This window comes from Nelusetta ayraudi, unplaced genomic scaffold, assembly GCF_046127955.1.
Source record: "Nelusetta ayraudi isolate G7.1 ecotype Tasmania unplaced genomic scaffold, CSIRO-AGI_Nayr_v1 ptg000023l, whole genome shotgun sequence".
Classification (NCBI taxonomy): Eukaryota; Metazoa; Chordata; class Actinopteri; order Tetraodontiformes; family Monacanthidae; genus Nelusetta; species Nelusetta ayraudi.
Window position 1 is genome coordinate 3,490,695 of NW_027466073.1, and position 19,821 is coordinate 3,510,515.

Sequence of the window (19,821 nt, forward strand, 5' to 3'; positions counted from 1 at the left end):
GACATGGGGCCACTTTCAGGTTCATCAGGATCCTCCAGGACACACCCACGCCAAATGTGGGGCTTCTAGCCCATGAGGAAACCCGAAACCCTCACTCTAATTCCAGCCTTATCGCTAACCCTAATGCCATACAAGTCTGAGGGTCAAAGATCAACTTTGTCCTAGAGACATGGGGCCACTTGCGTTTTCATCAGGAGCCCCCAAGAAGCGCCCACACCAAATTTGGGGCTTCTAGCCCATGAGGAACCCTGAAACCCTAACCCTAATTTCAGCTAACCCTAACCCTAGTTTCAGCCTTATCGTTAACCCTAATTCAATGTAAGTCTATGGAGGTCAAAGGTCAACTTTGTCCTAGAGACATGGGGCCACTTTCAGGTTCATCAGGATCCTCCAGGACACACCCACGCCAAATTTGGGGCTTCTAGCCCATGAGGAAACCCGAGACCCTCACTCAAATTCCAGCCTTCCATCTTCACCGTCTCTGACGTGCACCTGGGTTGGAGGTCAGATGATGATGATCATCATGGTCATAATAATTGGAATTAAATTATGTGTTGCTATTGTGTGTTTCTCACTCTGACTTTGGCGCCTCTCTTGGTGTAGCTGACAACCAGCTCCACCTACATCCAAGCACACACAGCTGCGAGTTAGGACTTCCTGTGTGTTTGTTCACCATGTGTTGTTCAAAATATTCTATTTTTAGATGACTCAGCTCTTGTCAGTTTGTGTTTTTTTTTACCAGTGTTAAAACAACTCAAAGAACAGTCTGTTTTTAAATGACACAAAATGAAGTGACTTTAAGCCCAAATTGTGCAAACACACAATTTCACTCACTGTGTTCTCCGCCTTAAATTTCGTCTTGCCTTCAGACGGAGACACAGACAGTCAAATCTCAGCTCCTGAATGCAAAGTTCTCCTCAGAACAAAGTTTCATGAGTGGAAAAGATGCTCCCACCTTTGGCTCTCTTCCAAAGTAGAAAGACCACCAGGATGCACATGACGACGACCACAAGAAAAACTGCCACAAGGTGGCGCCACCATTCTGGAAGAAGAAAAATACCTTAATTTGTATATACAGGAACTTTGTGATGCCACAGAGTAGACAACTGATCTTGATTATTTCCAGTCACTGGTGAGAGACAGTTGGCCACATTCTTCTACATATTGTTGGGAAACCTCCCTGTTTTGGCGAAATGTCTCGTTAGAGCTCCCAGCAAACAGCCAGTGAATTCCCCTACAGCTGGGAAGCTGTTGTCCACAGGGTAAAGTAAGGTTGTCTCCGTTCCTGATGGCAACAAACTGAGGCTCTGCAACTGTAAGAATATAGGAAAAATCAAGTGGAAACATTTCCAGACTGTATTGAACTCAGGATGTTAGAAAGCAAACCTCAGTTCCTCCATCTCAACGTTGGCACCATCATTTGTGAAAAAGTCTTTGGCATTTTTTCAGTTCTTACCTGCAACAGAGATGATGAGTGTGGCAAACACACTCACACACATTTTCACCCTCTGGCTTCCAAAGGTTCTTCCGTCTCGCTCCTCCACCCCTTTGCTGCCGACAGCCATCACTCTGCTAACTTTGAAGACGAAGTTGAAAGAAAAAAAGATCTCTGATCTTTGAGAGTTGTATCTTTTCTCTGGAGTCTCTGAGGTGCTCAAATTGGAAAACAGAGGAGATCAGTTCAGCTTTCTGAAACCTGGCAGCCTGGAAAACATTTCTGCCACAAGACATTCAGCTGCCGTCTTCTGAGGAACTGAGGCTTTATATCGAAAGTTTTTTGTTTTAAATATGGCATCATGACAGGAAGTTGCAGTTTAGTGTGAAACCAAAGCCAAGGGAGGAGAAATGACTTCCGAGCTGCAGGAGTCTCTTAATTTCTGTCTCCACTGTTCTACAAAACTGCAGGTGTCATTGTGTTGTGTGCCTCTCTGTCATCTGCCTTCAGAAATTGGCTCTTTTCAAAGTAGAAAGTCCACCAGGATGCACATGACGACGACCACAAGAAAAACTGCCACAAGGTGGCGCCACCAGCCTGGAAGAAGAAAAATACCTTAATTTGAAACTTGACTTGTTTCAGGTGAATCCTCCAGAGTCTGAAGAAACAAGATCCACCACACGTAGCTGAACCACCTCCAGGCTGAGGCTCCTCAGAGTTCCCACCAGTGTTCCCAGTGCTCCCAGAGGCACAATACCATATGGTGGTCAGTGTTGCTGATGTATCGGGGCCTGGACAAATAGAGACCAAAAAACAAAAAATCAGTTTCTCCTTTTCTGGCAACAGATTTCACTTTACTGGTCCCAGTCTGACCTTCTGTCTGACGGATTAGAGGAAACAGCTGAACATCATCAGCAGAAGCAGTCCTCCACACCTCACAGGAGAAGAGCTCCTCCTGGAGTTGCTCCTCACGGTGTTGACACATTCATACAGTTTCTTGGCATCCATACCTGGGTTCAGGTAAATAAGGTTCTCCATCATACAGCCACCTCACTTTGTACCTTGTGATGTCACATATCAGGACAACTGATGGTTCTCAGTTCGTGTCACTGGTAAAGACGGAGGAGAAAAACAACAACATGGTAACAAAGTTCATCCCTGCAGACAAAAGAGACAAACAGCCTTGTGTCCATTAAACAAAGGTCAAATATTCATCAGTGAAGAAGCTTCAGGAGAAAATCTGAACAGAAGAAGGAAGGAAAGTTAAACATCAAACCAACAGACTGTTCATGCAATAAACTGAAAACAATCGAAGACAATTACAACTTCTTCAAAACATCTTCATTAAAATCATCATTTCTGGCCAACAGCAGCTTCACTTTGTTGCTGAGAGCCAATCAAAATGTGGGACAGAATGATAGAAACTATGTCCTGTAGCTGCTGCTGCCAATGTCTGACTTTATGAAGAACAGCCACACACACACACACACACACACACACACGATGTAAATACTCACAGGTAACAACTGACAGATGAATGGCAGCTAGTTCATAATGTGCATCGCTCCATCTGCAGTTGAACTGTCAAGCAAGCTCCTCAGTGATCTTCATTATTTCCAGAGAAAAGTCACTGGTGAGAGACAGTTGGGGTGAATTCCAATTCCTCCCTTAACCGTCAATCTCAAAAATGCGCGCTCCCGCGAAGTGTAAGTGCTGTCTCGATTCTCAGAACGTCAAGTTGCGGCTGTATCGCCCTCAATATTGACATTCTCCGGCACCACCCTTGGGAGTAAGGGCTACCCAGAAAGCATTACGTATTTTCGCCAGGACATCTTCGAAAAATGGCGATGAAAAAAGCGAGCTACAAATGGAAGTATTTTCTGAGTATTTTCTTTGGCGTAAGGCCGCCCCCCACAGTCTGAAGACGTAACTGCACTTAAGGGGTATCCCATTTCACAAGTCACAAGATAGCCCTTACACTTATTTTTGAGGGCAAAAGATTGAGGGTTAAGGGCGAAGGTTGAGATTGAGGATTAATAGAGGAATTGGAATTGGCCCTTGGCCATATTCTTCTACATATTGTTGGGAAACCTCCCTGTTTTTAACCAGGAGGATCACCTTGTCAGAACTCCTCACAAACAGCCAGTTAATTCTCCTACAGCTGGAAACTGTTGTCTAAAGGGTTATCGCTAACCCTAATGCCATACAAGTCTATGAGGGTCAAAGGTCAACTTTGTCCTAGAGACATGGGGCCACTTGCTGCTTCATCAGGATCCCCGAAGACACATCCACGTCAAATTTGGGGCTTCTAGCCAATGAGGAAAAATTTGGAGCAGACACTACAGGGTTACAGCTGAGAAGGCACTTAAGATCCTCAAAGAACTGTTGCCACTCACTAGACCAAACAAATGGTTTCAATGGACTGGTTGATTCTTCTCTTGTGGTCGGCAGCTCCACTGCCTTGGTGCTGGAGATGCCCGCTTGCTCATGACTGCCATTCTGAGGCTCAAGCAGCTTCAAAACTAGTTGGCCCATCTGCAAAGAGGAACGTGTCTGATAGATCATCTCCATACTTCTTCGTTATTTTAAAATTTAAATAACATATAACTAACTGGTGGATGGTTTGGGGGGGCTTTTGTGTTCTCTGTCCCCAAGTACAGGTTACAACCTCCACTATTGCTTCTTCTTCAACACGTTGTCCTCATCTTTAGCAATTATGACCAACTGCAAAAAGTTAATTAAGACACATTGAGGTCTAAAACTCATTTATAATGCAGTTTTGCAAAAGTTAACAACCAGAACATGTACAACTGTGTACAATACAACACTGCGTAAGGCCCTTAAATGGATTGTGTTGTTCTATGTGCAGTATAACACAGCCTGAAGGCTTGACAGTTTCTGATGCTGTCTGCACTCCACTTCTCAGGTCCTCATAGAGCTCCCAGACACAATGAGCCCTCCGGCAATAAGACACATAATGGTGTCAGTCCTCCTCGAAAAGAAATTATTGCCCTTAGGATGAATTTCTTGCCTTGGAGAATCAAATTGAGGGGAAATTCATTCATCAAAAATTCTCGCTGGCAAGTATTGTTTTGGGGGGGCAATTGGAGGGGAACCTTTCAAGGTCTGTGTCAAACCATAACATGTCTCCAACACCATAGCTATGAGTAACTGTCCCAGGACATCGTTCCTCTCTCACAGTTGTGCCTCTGTCAGCAGATGGGACCTGAGATGGGGCAGGATTTGGCCTGAGGCAGGGAGACTCTGGAAGGCTCAGTCCTTGTTCTATGGCTGTTTGAAGATGAGCCATTCCAGATTCCTGTAGGACAGCAATGGATGGGCACACAAGTGGAACTTCCCTTGTTGTTGGTGTGTGGAGTCGACAATGCTCTGAGGAACATTGTTTTCTGATGTAAACACTTGCGATGTTCCTCATTGTCCTCTGAATGATGGCAGTAATATTGCATTGTGCATCAATTTGCAGGGTGCCCGAACTCGACGGTGCACTTTCAAACAGTGTACCCAACAGTTGTGCCCTCTGTAAATGCATCTGCTGAGACACTCCCTCAGTTGTGATGGCTTTCACCAACTGAAGTAGCTGGTTGTCAGTTTCCTCACCATTAACCAGGTTTTGGAAATTAACACTGTCAGAGTAAGTACGACACAAGCACTGACAGAAGACATCAAACACACACGTGTTTAGTACACAGACTCTTGTGTTGTTGATATTTCCATTCCTTAACAACGCCACCTTTATTTTCTTGGTTGTCACAGATGGATCGGCGTGGAACCACTCAGGACAAGGACAGAGGTAGGAAGACCCTTTCCTCTTCTTGGGTGGAATGCCGATGCCTCTCCAGTTCTCAGTTTCATCGACTGGAGCTTCTCTTGATGGTCCGGGCTCAAATACCAGATTGACATCTGGAGCCTCTTTGACAATTGGTAGTACAGAATCTTCCGTCTCTGTGTAACGGGTGTGCAGGATAGTTGGTCTCAGAGATGACTTGAGGGCTGTGTTTTTCGTCTTTTATGTGCCTCATTTATGCAATGCGGAACTGTGCAATTTATTGTTATATATTACAATACAGTGGCCAGAGCAAGAGGAAAGGCCAGGTTTTAAACTTGGTTTTAAGCCAGACTAAGCTGGGGGTGTGGTTGAGCCGTAAGAGGAAGACAAATGATGGGGCAGAGGTCGATCCCTCCGTCATATGCAAGAAATTGATCCAGTCCAGACTACGTGTTGATTTCATGTTTTACAGGAGGGCATGGGACTTGGAGGTTTTTTTTTGTGAAATGTGGACTTTTAACGATGCGTTGTGTGCGGTGACAAAGGGGGAATTATTCTTTAGTGACATGCTTATGTAAAAGTTTTATTCATTTATTTATTTCTGTATTTATTTATTTTGTTTGATTTATGAATCTAAATAAGAGCGGCAATTAGATGTTATTTTTCAAAATTAAAATCAAAAAATCTTCTTCTTCTCCTTCTGAACGGGGCACCTGGTGATGTGCGCTGTGGTCGTCCTCCTTCAATAGTGGCACCAGCCAATCACTCTCCAGCACCTGGAACACCAAGAAGATCCACACAGGGCCGACTGCGCCACTCAGTGGCCAACAGGACACATTTCAGACAGGAAAAAAACTGAACAGAAAACAGAGCTGACATTATAAATACATACACAAATATATAAAGATGATACACCATTGACTTCTGTCCGTCAAACAGCCAGAGTCCAGACTGACGTGATGGAAATAAATTCACGTAGATACAGGAACACATTCCTGGTTTGGTTTGGTTTTCTTCCACTGAGGATTCAGCTCCACCAGTGGCTTCTGGGACGTCTCTCCCAGTAACCACAGCAGCTTGTAGGGAGAAGCAGTCTGCCAGCCACCAGGCTGCACTGGGGTCAAAGGTCGTGACACGCCCACACAGTGTTGGTGCGTGCAGCTTGCTGTTTGGCTCCACTGGTTGTAGTTCTGTCAGCCACGAGTCGATGGAGCTCTCCTCTTCACTCTCCTCATCCTCACCACCACCTGCAAAGATAAGAAGATACAGCAGGAGTCAGGACTCACGGTCCTTGAACGCATCATCACAGAGATGTTGACTGTTGATGGAGATGATGGAGTGACTGGTGAGAAGAAGCAGACTCTCAGTCACATGTCAAGTGTGGAACATATGAAGGTCATGTGACCATGGAGTGTTGGACTGATACTGAGGCCTGATGAAGATGAACTGATCAATAATTGAGTGGTGAACTGAGAGAAGAAGCAGTTTGGCAGCAGATGTTGGGTGAATGAGGAGCAGCTGGACATCAGCACTAACTCTCTTCACCTGCTCTCCTTGCCAGACTATTTAGCCGCCCTGCTCCCTCTCCTCCCTGCCAGATTGTTTCTCTGCCATGCACGACGCTCCAGCACGTAACCCCGGACTGACTCACCTGCTACTGACCTTGCCTGTTCTGGTTCTCGCCTCCAGTCTTTCCCCTGATCTTCCCCTCATCTCCATCAGCAGGTCCTCAGTGTCTCCACTGCAGTCTCCTCAACAAGGGAACTCAGTGCAGCTTCACACTCCAGTGTGTTCCAGCCACTGAGTGTCAACACGTCCTGTTGTGACTGACAGTGTTGCTTTGATCTGCTGATTCAACTCAACATGATGCTCAGTTGTGTGTAAAGTCACTGCAGGTTGGAGCTCCACTGGATCAGAGTTCCTTCACTGGCGTCCGTGTAAATGGCGCCAAAAACGGTGATTCCGATCCACAGAGGGGACGCAAACGTGAAAATCTGCGGAAAAAGTAGCGGCAGGGCTGCGCCAGACAAATTTGAATGTATTTAAATGAGTCATTACGCGTAAAAGGACACCCCCTTCTATGCAAATATGCCTCATTCAAACAGCGGCAGATCCAGAAAGAGTTTGCGCTCGTGTCCGCGCGCAGTTTGACAGACGCAAACACCGCCAGCCAAAACCAGGTGCAGCTTCTGTCTGTCAAAGTGTTCCTGGCTTCTGAGTGAAACTTTCCTCTCTGGAAAGCCTGAAATATATATATGGCTCCCCAAATCTTATATATAGATGGGCATAGACTGAAGTATATATGCCAATGTTTTAGATGGGCTATGAAAAATACAGCTGGTCCTCAGGTGTTGGTGACTAACGCGTCTTGTGTCTTGACTTTCTTTCCATTATGGCAGCAGTCTGGTGCCATAATGGAAATATAAAAATAAATATAATGGAGATGCCAGGCGAGCACAGGAGCGCGTTTATCCTAGCAGAGTTTCGCTATTTGACTTCCGAAAACGGGAAATTTTAAAGAGAAAGATTTAAAAATGTTTGCTTTAATTTTATTGCATGTCTACTTGCTTCAGTAGCGAGGGCAGCCAGCTCACCATCTGAAAATATTTGTTTTCTTTTCCGTGCATCCATGAACATGTGGCAAGGTGCAGAAGGCCCAGGGGGGCTTGGAACCCCAGACTCTCGGGTAATAGCCATGTGCGCTTAACCATTCGGCCAAAGGGAAATCCCCTTGGCCAAGTAGCCTGGGCGCATGATCAATTGGAGCCATAGCTCTGGAGCTTCTGGGAAACATCCAAGCACTTGAAAATGGTTTCATGACTGCAAGCTGCAGTAACAGTGACCTCTGCTGGCCAAACACACACGCGCACACACACACGCGCACACGCACACCTCAATGAGCACGTTGCATTTATTGTAGAGAAACTTTTTTCGCTGAAGTATCATTGCTTCGATATCACCTTTGACTTTAAAAAAGTCCTGATTTGAAATAATCTCTCTCTCCATTTCTATGTGTTTATATATATATATATATATATATATATATATATATATATATATATATATATACATATATATATATATATATATATATATATATATATATATATATATATATATATATATATATATATATATATATATATATACATATATATATATTCATTCATTCATTCATTCATTTTCCATACCCGCTTAGTCCAGAGCTCAGGGTCACGGGGGTCTGCTGGAGCCTATCCCAGCTGTCTTAGGGCGAAGGCAGGGGACACCCTGGACAAGTCGCCAGTTCATTGCAGGGCCACATAGAGACAAACAACCATTCACACTCACATGCACACCTACGGACAATTTAGAGTGTTCAATTGACCTCACATGCATGTTTTTGGAGTGTGGGAGGAAGCCGGAGAACCCGGAGAGAACCCACGCAGACACAGGGAGAACATGCAAACATATATATATATATATATATATATATATATATATATATATATACATATATATATATATATATATATATATATATATATATATATATATATATATATATATATATATATATACATATATATATATATATATATATATATATATACTTGCAAATACTTGCTTTCTGCAAATGCAGCATGTTTATTCGTGTTGGAGCAATAACAAGTACTACGAACAAAACAAAAGATGCACAGGGTAAAAAAAAGAATTAAACTTCATTATCGCCCTCAGGTGTCCATCTCAAGACCTCTTTCATAATGATCACTGACCGGCATCTCTAGGATCAAACAGACGTATTTTGATCAAGTCTTCCTCTGTGTGTGTTTATTTGTCTAATCTCTCTCGCACTCTGATACAATGTACTGACAAATATAACATACTAATATGATCGAATTTGTCATTCTGTTTTTATTTTGAAATTGGTTCTCGTTTTTTTTTTTTTTTTTTTTAGCGACTTCCTGCATTGACGAGGATAGCTCGCGGCTCGCGCACAAACTAGAGCAGACGCCGAAACGACAACTGCATGGTGCGAGCCGCGCGCCTGTTCGCGTCTAGTGTGAACCACCACATTGATTAACGTGGGCGCCGAATGGAAACGCTCGGCGGCGCTTCGCTTCCACGTCCAGTGAACTGACGTTAAATGCATGGCGCGATCCGCGAGGGGAGCCGCGCGCCTGTTGCGTCTGGTGTGAACTACATTGATTAACATGGGCGCCGAATGGAAGCGCTCGTTACAGGAAATGCATATCACTTTTGTCCTGTCAAGACTGCCATCTGACAGGGTTTTGAAGTGGAACTTTCCATTTACAATTGACGCCTTATCCATGTTAGTCCTTCCTAGTGCTCATCTACGCTCAGTGTCTTTTTCTTTTTTCTGTTGTGTGTACAAGCCGGCTGCAAGCGTGTGACTGTGTGCTGTGAGTCAATTCATTTCCCGTTTCCACAATCTAAGCGGCCAAAGGTTCAAAAAGCACCGTGTGCGTTAATCGCGCGATAAAAAATTTGTCAGCGATAAAGCTGCGTTGAGTTTAACACTTTAATTACGTGTTAACTTTGACACCCTTAATATATATATATATATATATATATATATATATATATATATATATATATATATATATATATATATATATATATATATATATATATATATATATATATATATATACACATATATATATATATATATATATATATATATATATATATATATATATATGTACATATATATATATATATATATATATATATATATGTACATATATGTATATATGTTCGCTACTGACTTTGACTTTGCGTTGTGTCTTCGGTGGGTATAATGAGGCACAGACGCATGCAGGTCATTTGGCAGGTGGGATTTATTTTCTGTTCATAGAAAATAATAAAACACAAAATGAGTTCGGCACAGCACATCTCCACCGACCGTCTCTACAACATACACATTTAAAAGAAAAGCATGTAAAATAATACAATAAAAACGATCTCAGTACTGTAACCACAACTCATTTCTTACCTCTCCCCAGCAATGCTAAAGCTAAAGAGAGGCAAAACCGCAAGGGTCAATAAAATAAATTAAAGCAATGAAATTAATTTTACAAAATAATAGCTCCCCCAAAACAAAGAAACAAAATTCTTATGTATGAACAACAACAATGGCATCTGCTCAGACATCAAAGTCAATGGACAGGCTCTGGACACAGTGACCAGCTTCAAATATCTCGGAGCAATTGTGTCCGACGAAGGATCCAAACGGGAAGTCCTTGCCAGGATTGCTCAAACAACTGCTGCACTGGCAAAACTCAAGCCCATATGGAAGGACAAAAACATCAGTCTTGCATCAAAGGTGAGACTACTGCGCTCACTGGTCATATCAATCTTCCTATATGCTTGTGAAACCTGGACCCTTACAGCAGAGCTACAGAAGAGAATACAGAGCATGGAGATGAGATGCTACAGAAGACTCATGGGTATCTCCTACACTCAACACGTCACAAACGAGGAAGTTCGGCAAAAGATCAGCCAAGCCATCGGCCCACATGATGACCTGCTCTCCACTGTCATGAAGCGCAAACTGAGGTGGTACGGACACATCACCAGATCCTCAGGCCTTGCGAAGACCATCCTTCAAGGCACCGTACAAGGTGGAAGGAGACGAGGGAGGCAAAAGAAAAGATGGGAAGATAACATCGGAGAATGGACCCACTTGAAACTAAGTGAGGCAATGAGAGCTGCAGAGGACAGAGAGGGATGGAGAGAGCTGGTCAGAACATCGTCTGTGGTGCCCCAACGACCCTCCAGGGTTATGGGATAGGCATAGGCAGGCATAGGTATGAACAAAATAAACAATAACAGATTTTTATGAAATCTAAACAACTAACACATCGGTTACATATATATATATATATATATTATTGCAGTGTTGCAACATATTTTTCAATCCATTGAAACCTCCTCCAGTTCTCCAGTCAACTAATGTCTTCATTCTGAGGCTTCTGGTGCAATTCCTCCAATCAAATCATCAACACATCAACTGTAGTCAGAGACTTTCATCATCACTATGGACACTGTTGCTTTTCCCTCCGCTTCATCCTTCAACTTTGGCTTCACTTTCAATATGATGCCACAGTTTTCACGGTCGCCTCCCCCGCAGTCCTCTGGCGCCCCCCAGTGGAGGCTTTGTAAAGCGCAGGGCCAGAGGGATCAGTGGCACCTGTTGTTGAGTTAAATGCAATAAAAGGTGTTACGGGTCCCCAGGATGGAGGACCACAATAACAAATACTGTACCTGTATGAAGCAGGTTAAACGAAGAAGCAGAGACACAGTTGGTGCTGTGGATCGTTCCAGAATGCATCTGAGATTTATTCACTCACGTATATCATATCAACAGTTACATAAACAATGATAAACATAAACATAAAAAATGCTTTGCCGTTTCCAATGCTATTTAGCTCAGTTCCACATACTCCTCTAATCAGTTCTCTTACATTCACATTCAATTCCATCTCTACAGTTCACAAACAAATACACATGCTTTAATGCATTACAATAAATGAACATTTTCCGTACACACAGACCCTAAGCTGTTAACAAAAATATAAAACAACAACAATCATAACGCTTTAACTTAGAGTACAAACACTGACTCTTGCTCCGGCGAGCGAAACTGCTGCTCCGCCGGACACAAAATGGCGACTTGTCGCGGTCATCTTAACATAAATAAAGTCTTGAACATAAATTAAATTCTCAAAAAACACTTTTGGTAGTACACAAATACTCATATATGTGGCATTACGGTGTTTTGTCTTTTTTCTTTAGCGACCAGTATGAAGCAGGTTAAACAAATAAGCAGAGACACAGTTGGTGCTGTGGATCATAGACATAATAAAGGCGAGACGCCGCCTGGGGCGCTGCGCAGCAAGAAATACGGCTGCCATGTTGGCCCGGTCGTCCTACTCATATGGTCGTACTCTGTGGTCGTGTTGTTTTCAGTTGTCCAAGATGCCAGAGCATTGTGCTGCATATTCCTGTGCCAACAGGCGGAGAGCAGGGCACGGGGATAACTTCTCACAGGTAAGATTAAACCTTTTTCTATTCGTCGTTTATCAATGTAATACTATTGTATTGTATTTACTGCTATGTCTGCCCGTGAAATAGCTGAATGCTTCAAAATGAAGCTTGGCGAACCACCACGATTTTTACCGAGAAACAAAGATAATACAAAAACAAGGATTTAGATTACAACGGATACCAGAATGCTATGATAGAAAGAATGCAAATATTGCCGATATAACATTGACCAGCTATTGTTTTTAGACAAGTGACACAGGCTGTAATATTCTCTCATGCCTCATTCCCATCCCACAGTAAATGCAGTCGAGATTACATCTGACTGAAGAGCAATTTGCAAACAGGCTTATTTATTATTACAGCAACTTTGGTTTATTATCAATAGATTTGCATAGGTTGGAAAAACTTCTGTTTGGGAGACGTTCGAAGAAACATTAATGAAGAAAATACGAAGAAGAAAGTGAGCTCCTTTTTAAAATGTGTTTTGGTGACTTCCTGTGTCACTTTGAAGGTTTCCTAAAGACAACGTTTTAAGGAAGCAGTGGGAAGTGGCTTTGAGGAGGGACAAATTCACGGCAAGCGATTCCTCAGTGCTATGCAGTGAACATTTTAAGGAGGAGGATTTCAACACGACAGGACAGATTGTGCGTCGCAAAGATTGCGTTATTCCCTCCATCTTTAACTTCCCAGATCACCTCCAGAGAGTAGGTGTATCACAAAAAAACATTCATGAAGTGAAATATTGCATTATTCATCGGGCAGGGTACAATACTTATGCCTGCCTGTCTGTCTGATCTTCATTTTAGCCAGAACAAAGCAGGAGCCTGTCCTCATCTGCCTCAAGAAGAGCTGAGGAGAGCCCGTCTATGACCCCTCAGGATGACGCAGAGGCCTCAACCTCACATTCAGAACCTCAGCATAAACATGTGAGTATTTCTATTTTAAGCATATCATGATGGTTTCACAGACTGGCAGTGGACTGGACAGCTGACGACTTTTAGAAATAATGTGAGCTTATCTGTTTCATGTGTGATACAGCTAGTAATACATAACTCAAACAATTCATCTCTCCTTATCCTAGGATCACAACTATGTAATGGCTTCCTCCCCAAATGCTTTAAAGGCCAAACTCACTGAAGCTTTGGAAAGAGTGCAAATATTGGAGCGAGAAAAAAAGAATGCCAAGGCATGTGAAAAGAGGGCAAAAGTGAAAATAACCTCATTAATGAAGACCTCAAGGACCGACTTGAGTTCTACTCAGGTAAAATGAAATTACCACTTTGAAATTGATTTATTAGCTAAAACTTTTAGTGATTAATTGAAGGTGACTTGTGAATTTTGTCTTATGCTATTTCAAATCTTAACCTAGACTTCATGGCAAAGCTGGGTCATAAGTACTCAAAGGAGCACAGAGAGTTCGCCCTCACACTCCATCTTCATAGTCCGAAGGCATACAAATACCTCAGAGACACTATGAATTTTCCCCTCCCCCATCCACATACATTACAAAGGTAGTCATGATGTTATCAAATTCCTTTTTGGGAAGTTACATAGCATGGGTAATATGTTAATCACTATTTCTCAATATTTCTTTACAGGTGGCTTTGTTCTGTGGATGACAAGCCCGGCCTGAACAAAATTATGCTGGATATGTTGAAGAAAAAACAGAAGGATGACCAGGCTAAATATGGGCGTGTTGCACTCATGTTGGATGCCATGGCCATCAGAAAACATGTGCAATATAATCCGCATAACCAGTCAATGCCTGGCTTTGTAGACATGGGTGATGGAAGCAATGAGACTGATGTTGCTACTGAGGCGCTCGTGTTTCTGGTGGTTGGCCTTCAAGGGCATTGGAAGGCTCCCATTGCATACTACCTGACAAAGACTCTGTCTCCGGACACGCAAAGGGTCCTTCTCAGTCATGCTTTGGAGGAGCTGCATGCACACGGGGTATTCAGGTGGTATGTGTCACAATGGATGGGCATGCTTCAAACATCAGCATGTGCAACCAACTTGGTTGTGAACTCAGGGGTAACCCACAGAAGCCCCTTAAAACTAGTTTCCCACGTCCGTCGACTGGTGACCAAGTGTTCATAATGATGGACGCATGCCACATGTTGAAGTTGGCATGTAATATGTTGCAGTTTAACTTGTAATTATGTGTATGTACATATGCATGTATGTGTGTATATATTAAATTATTAAGACCACCAGTTTGCAATAATTATTGAGACAAAGCAGAAACCCTGATAGATCCTTGATTAATAATTAATCATGTATGCTCTTTCTAGATTGGTTAATAATTGTGCTAGCAAAATGTAACATTGATCATTTTAATTTTGATTATCCATTATTATTATTATTATTATTATTATTATTATTATTATTATTATTATTATTATTAGATATATCATTGATTAATATTACCTTTATTTTCTGTTTGTATAATGGTGATTTCACATTACTATATTGTGTGTTTTGCAAAATGCCTATCATTGCAACACCTCAATTGCACATCAGGATATATTCTATTACTGTCGATCCTATTCTGAATATTTGAGAACGCCCAAACAAATTGCCTCTATGTATGACGTTTGCAGTGAAAAATCAATTAAGTATTTAGCGAAGTATGATTGATTTAATGCGCTGAGACTTCATAGCGCCGGTCAAACAGCGGTTCAGAGTGAGGCGGACGACTGGTCCAAGATGGCGGCTGCATTTCTCGACAGCGCTAATAGATGGTAGCGGCCGACGCGGGGTCTATTCATTTATTATGTCTATGTGTGTGGCGGCACAGCTGAGTAAAGAGTGTGAGAACGAGACTACATTGTGCAGCGTCTTTTCTGAACCCTGGTTGAACACAATCATATGTTACTTAACCCTTTAGGCGCCATGGTCGCAAAATTGCAACAAGCGTCATTGTTGAATTAAACAGGCCATAGCGGCAAATATGGTACTAAAAGTAGTTTCCACTTTACATCAGGAGATGGCAGATACTTGTGGCTTCAATCTGAGCAGCATTTGTGGGGGGGATTTATATTCAGATTTCGGAGTATAAATAGAGAGAAAGACCGCCTCAGTCGAGGAGACGAGGAAGTGGTTGTAGTGGCAGCGGAGAGAAAGATAGCGAATTTTGCCGAGAATACATTGCCGAGAGGTTTGTTCGTTGACGAAGTACTACGTCAAGTAATGTCTGACTCAGATGATGAAGAGGAATATTCGCACTCTGACGATGATGTTCAGTCGTCCCGTGACAGCGAGTCTGCCGGTGCGTCCCTATGCAGAATACAGACCCCAGACATCTGACATAATACAAAAACAAACTAACAAAAAGTCTGGGTTTACTGAAGATTTTTCTCAATTACAGTATGGCTTTATCTCTAACCAATTTCAAGTCACAGCCATTTGAAATCTGAATATTAAAATAGAATATTTTCTTGAAGGGTTAATACAATTAGTGAAACATTTTTACACTGAAAGATATTGAGTAGATTTGAAAGCTCTCAAATTGGTTTTAAAAAACATGAATCATGAGTAAATCTAAGTAATATTTTGAAATTCATCTGAATGAATTGACTTGGCTCAAATACCACATAAATTGAGTAGACATAACTGAAATTATGTGTTTACCATATGGGAAACCTGAGTAGACGACACTAAAGAAATTCAGCAAGTATAATTAAAAACATTTATAGAAGATAATTGCTAATGACTTATTTAAAATGTGTTGTACTGACAGATTTTTTTTAATTGTAATTTTTATTTGAGGACATTCGGTAGTTACGATAAATGAATATGACCAAGAGCTCACAAAACAGGATACATCTTCTTTTAAAACAATTTACCCACAGAAAATTAAAAAAATTTCTAACATCTGCACATTATTTATATTGCACGTAATAAGAAAAAGTGCATTTTAACAAGGACCCCCCCCCCAAATTCTTCAAAATTCTCTGCAAGAACTAGAGTTGTATCACAACAACAGGAGGGGTTCAACTGTGTTTTTTTCCCCCGATCATCGGCAACTAATATTTGCTCTAACATGTTCATCTGTCTAACCACCCACAGTAGTGCTGGGCGATATGGAAAAAATCATATATCACGATATGGATTATTTTATATCACGATAACGATATCTATCACGATATACCACAATAAAGTATGTTTTCAGTTATTCTTTAAAAAGTTTGACAAAAATCTCATTGCTTACTTTTCTCCAACTTTATTTTGAAGTGACATTTATCTGAACTGCCACAAATGAGAAACATACATTTTAGTAGGGCTGGGCGATATGACGAAAATTTCAATTCCCTATATAGCTCATTTTATACCCCAATTCGATACGATATATGTATGTATGTGTGTATGTATGTATGTATGTTTGTATATGTATATTTATGTGTGTATATACATATATATATATATATATATATATATATATATATATATATATATATACATACATATATATATATATATATATGTATATACAGTTTCAATGCGCAGTATGGTTGGCTCATTATTTAGTGAAGAGGTTTGGCCGCTAGCCGGAGCCTCGCAGCTGGTTTTATGAGTGTAGCATATCTTTAGCTTCTGGTTTTAACCACCTTATTTAAAAGCATTGTTGTTGGACCATAAGTTCTTGAAATTAAGGGTGACTGAGGCTTTGCGAGTCGAATGCAGTGACTCATTTTAGTGTGACGATGAATAAACCTTTTACATTTACACCCCGCTCTGTAAAAAAGGACGGGATCAGCGTGCGCGGCTCATTTGCTGCCTGGACTCGCAGTGGTGAGGGTCTCCTCTCTGAGGGTCTCCTCTGCTCCTCTCCTGACTGCAGCTGCCAAAGACTGCCGCGCAACTCACCCCTGTTTTACACCAGAAGCGTTTTGCAGAGCGTCAGCAGAGCGTCCGCGTCGATGCAGTGAAACGCAGCCACTAAAGTGAATGAGCAGGTTCACACCAGGCGCAGAGCGTCCGCGTTTCAGAAGCATCCCAGAAGCAGTAAAACGCGAGCCACTGGAAAAGAACGCCAGAATTTATTCTTTGACGCTTGCCGCGTCCCTCCTGCGTCAATTGTAGCAGGTAGGATCGTTCAGACAGGAAGTCAATGGTGTAAAAACACGCTGGATCGGGTTGATTTTCATCATAACACACAATGTGCTGGATTTTGTATTTATATGTGCTGTACTTTACTGTGAAACATCAACGCTGTTCAGGTCGGCCGTCAAACAAAAACAGATTTCACTTTGAATCTCAAACTATGATGAACAAAATGCATCCATACTTTAAATACCTGCATTTTGTATGATGCCAGCAGTTCGCTTTATTATTATTTTTCTTTTTTTGAGACACTGTCCCAACAGTGTCTTGAAGTATCGATGTTTTGTTTCATTGTTGTTTTCTTTAAAAACACGCGAAAACTACCTGGGTTGTCGCGCGATCTTGTAATCCTCGCGTGAACTGATCGAGCCGCTGCGCGAGACGCTCTGCTCATAAAACGCGTCCTGTGTGGGAGGGTGCTGGAGCGTGAGCAGAGCGTCAACGCGGTCGCTCTGCTGACGCTCTGCAGACGCTTCTGGTGTAAAACAGGTCACAGCCTCGAGAGTCGAGCCGTGACCGTTTTTGACTAATTTGGGGCGGGGCAGGCGCTCTCGGCAGCCCCCGCTGCTCGCTAAGAACAGGAACTGCGGAGGAATGATATGTGCTTTCATGTCGGTCTCCAAAATACCGGGAAAGTCTCCAATAACGCCAGGAAAAGTCGCTAGGTTTGTCGTTAGTCGCTTATTACAAAAAAAAAGTCGCCGTGGGGAGTTGGAAAGTCGGCAAGTTGGAAACACCGCAGCGTGCCTTGGCTTGCCGTATGGCGCGTCGGTGACGTGAAATACTGCCGTAAAGCGTATTTTGCGACACCGCGATATAAACGATACAGCTTCATGTTAAACGATAGACATTTTCTATCGTCCAGACGATATATATCGTCATATCGTCCAGCCCTAACCCACAGCATCACATATGAAGCTGTTCCAAGAAAAGAAGTCAATACTGAAAATGTAAAAAAATGCAAAAACTTGCTCCATTAGAAGTACAACATTTAAGTTATTTATGGTGAACCTGCCTCAAAATTCTAAAGCAAAAACTTTAAAACCTTGTGGCTCACAGGAATGATAAACCAAAACACAATGTAAATGTGCAATCAAAAAGAAATAACACAGACGGAACTCACTAAATACTGAGGGTGCAGTCGGTTTTTGCCTTACACACATAGTGGGTTTGAGTTTCATCTGTGCTCACCCAACAGACAACTATATCATTACATTGTTTTTCAGTCTCTGCACTTTTGTTGACAGGTTCCCAGCATCCACTTCGACAAGCATCTTTTGAAAAACCTCAAAAGTGTACTTTAGAGTTTTGGGGTATTTAAGGTCCAAGGCATAAGTCAGCCCAAGCAAGTAGCAGCAGGCTCTGCTGAGATCCCGAACGTGGTTGGGTATGATGGAACCCTCAATGACGATCCCTACACTACATAAATGAAATCAGAATCAGAATCAGAAACACATTTATTGCCAAGTAGGTTTAGCACTTACAAGGAATTTGTTATCGTGTGGTTGGTGCTTAAGAGGACAGCAGAACAAAAAAAGATGGCGGTAACTAAAAAATATTTAAAACATATACAGAAGGAAGTCAGCTATACAGTTATATACACTTTGGATAAATTACAAAATTAGCAATGTACAACAAGTAGGTAGTGCAGGGTAGAGAGCTGATGGAGTGCATATTGTCTATGGGAGAAGGTGGGGGGACACAAGAACTGTTAATCAGAGCAGTTGCGGATGGAAAAAAGCTGTTCTTGTGGCAGGAGGTTCTGGTCCTGATAGACCTCAGCCTTCTGCCACATTTGAATTGAATGGCATGCCAATGTGGAATTACTTTAGATTTAGATAATATTTTGGTGTATTAGGTTTGCTAAACCCAATGTTATTTAGATACAAGAGCAATGTTGCAGTCTTTCCAATAGACACAAAGGAGCAAAGTGCAGCTGATTATGTATTTTATTGTGCTCACTTCAAACTCCTTGATTAAGGCACCCATGTCTTCTCCCAGGTAGTCAGTTAGACATCTGATTACTACTGCTCTAGTTTTCTCAATGGAAATTCCACTCTATTAAGGAGAACATTTTATTAAACAGCAGACAAGATACAGTAGCTACTCTATTCAGTGCGCATTTTAGCCCTTGTACTTTAAATATAACAGATTTGACTACTGAAAAAATTAAACAAATTTTAGTGAAGCAGTTCATATATATACATATATATGTGTGTGTGTGTGTGTGTGTATATATCAGGGCTGTTCAACTATTAAAAGTTTTAATCGCAATTAATCGCTTCATTTCCCTGATTAATCACGACTAATCACACTGTATACGCAAAATCCAATAATCAATTTAAAAGAAGTGTATAGTGCACTTATATTTTAATGTTCTACTATATGAACAAAGTCTTTTCTTTTCTGGTTCCGCAGAAGCCAGCAACACACATTTACA

The 19,821-nt window shown here is 41.8% G+C and overlaps 1 long non-coding RNA gene across 2 annotated transcripts in view; it reads right to left on the minus strand.

The window, feature by feature from the left end:
• Positions 1-843: 843 nt before the first annotated feature.
• Positions 844-19,821, minus strand: part of LOC142889680 (uncharacterized) — an 81,338-nt gene continuing 62,360 nt past the window's right edge. Inside the window, exons 4-5 of one of the 2 annotated variants that reach the window (XR_012926871.1) lie at positions 2,131-2,226; positions 844-1,042 (exon numbers count right to left, since the gene is read on the minus strand). This is a non-coding gene — a long non-coding RNA (uncharacterized LOC142889680). Of the gene's footprint in view, positions 1,043-1,956; positions 2,033-2,130; positions 2,227-19,821 lie in introns of those variants that run through there. The other variant, XR_012926870.1, reaches the window with a different exon arrangement.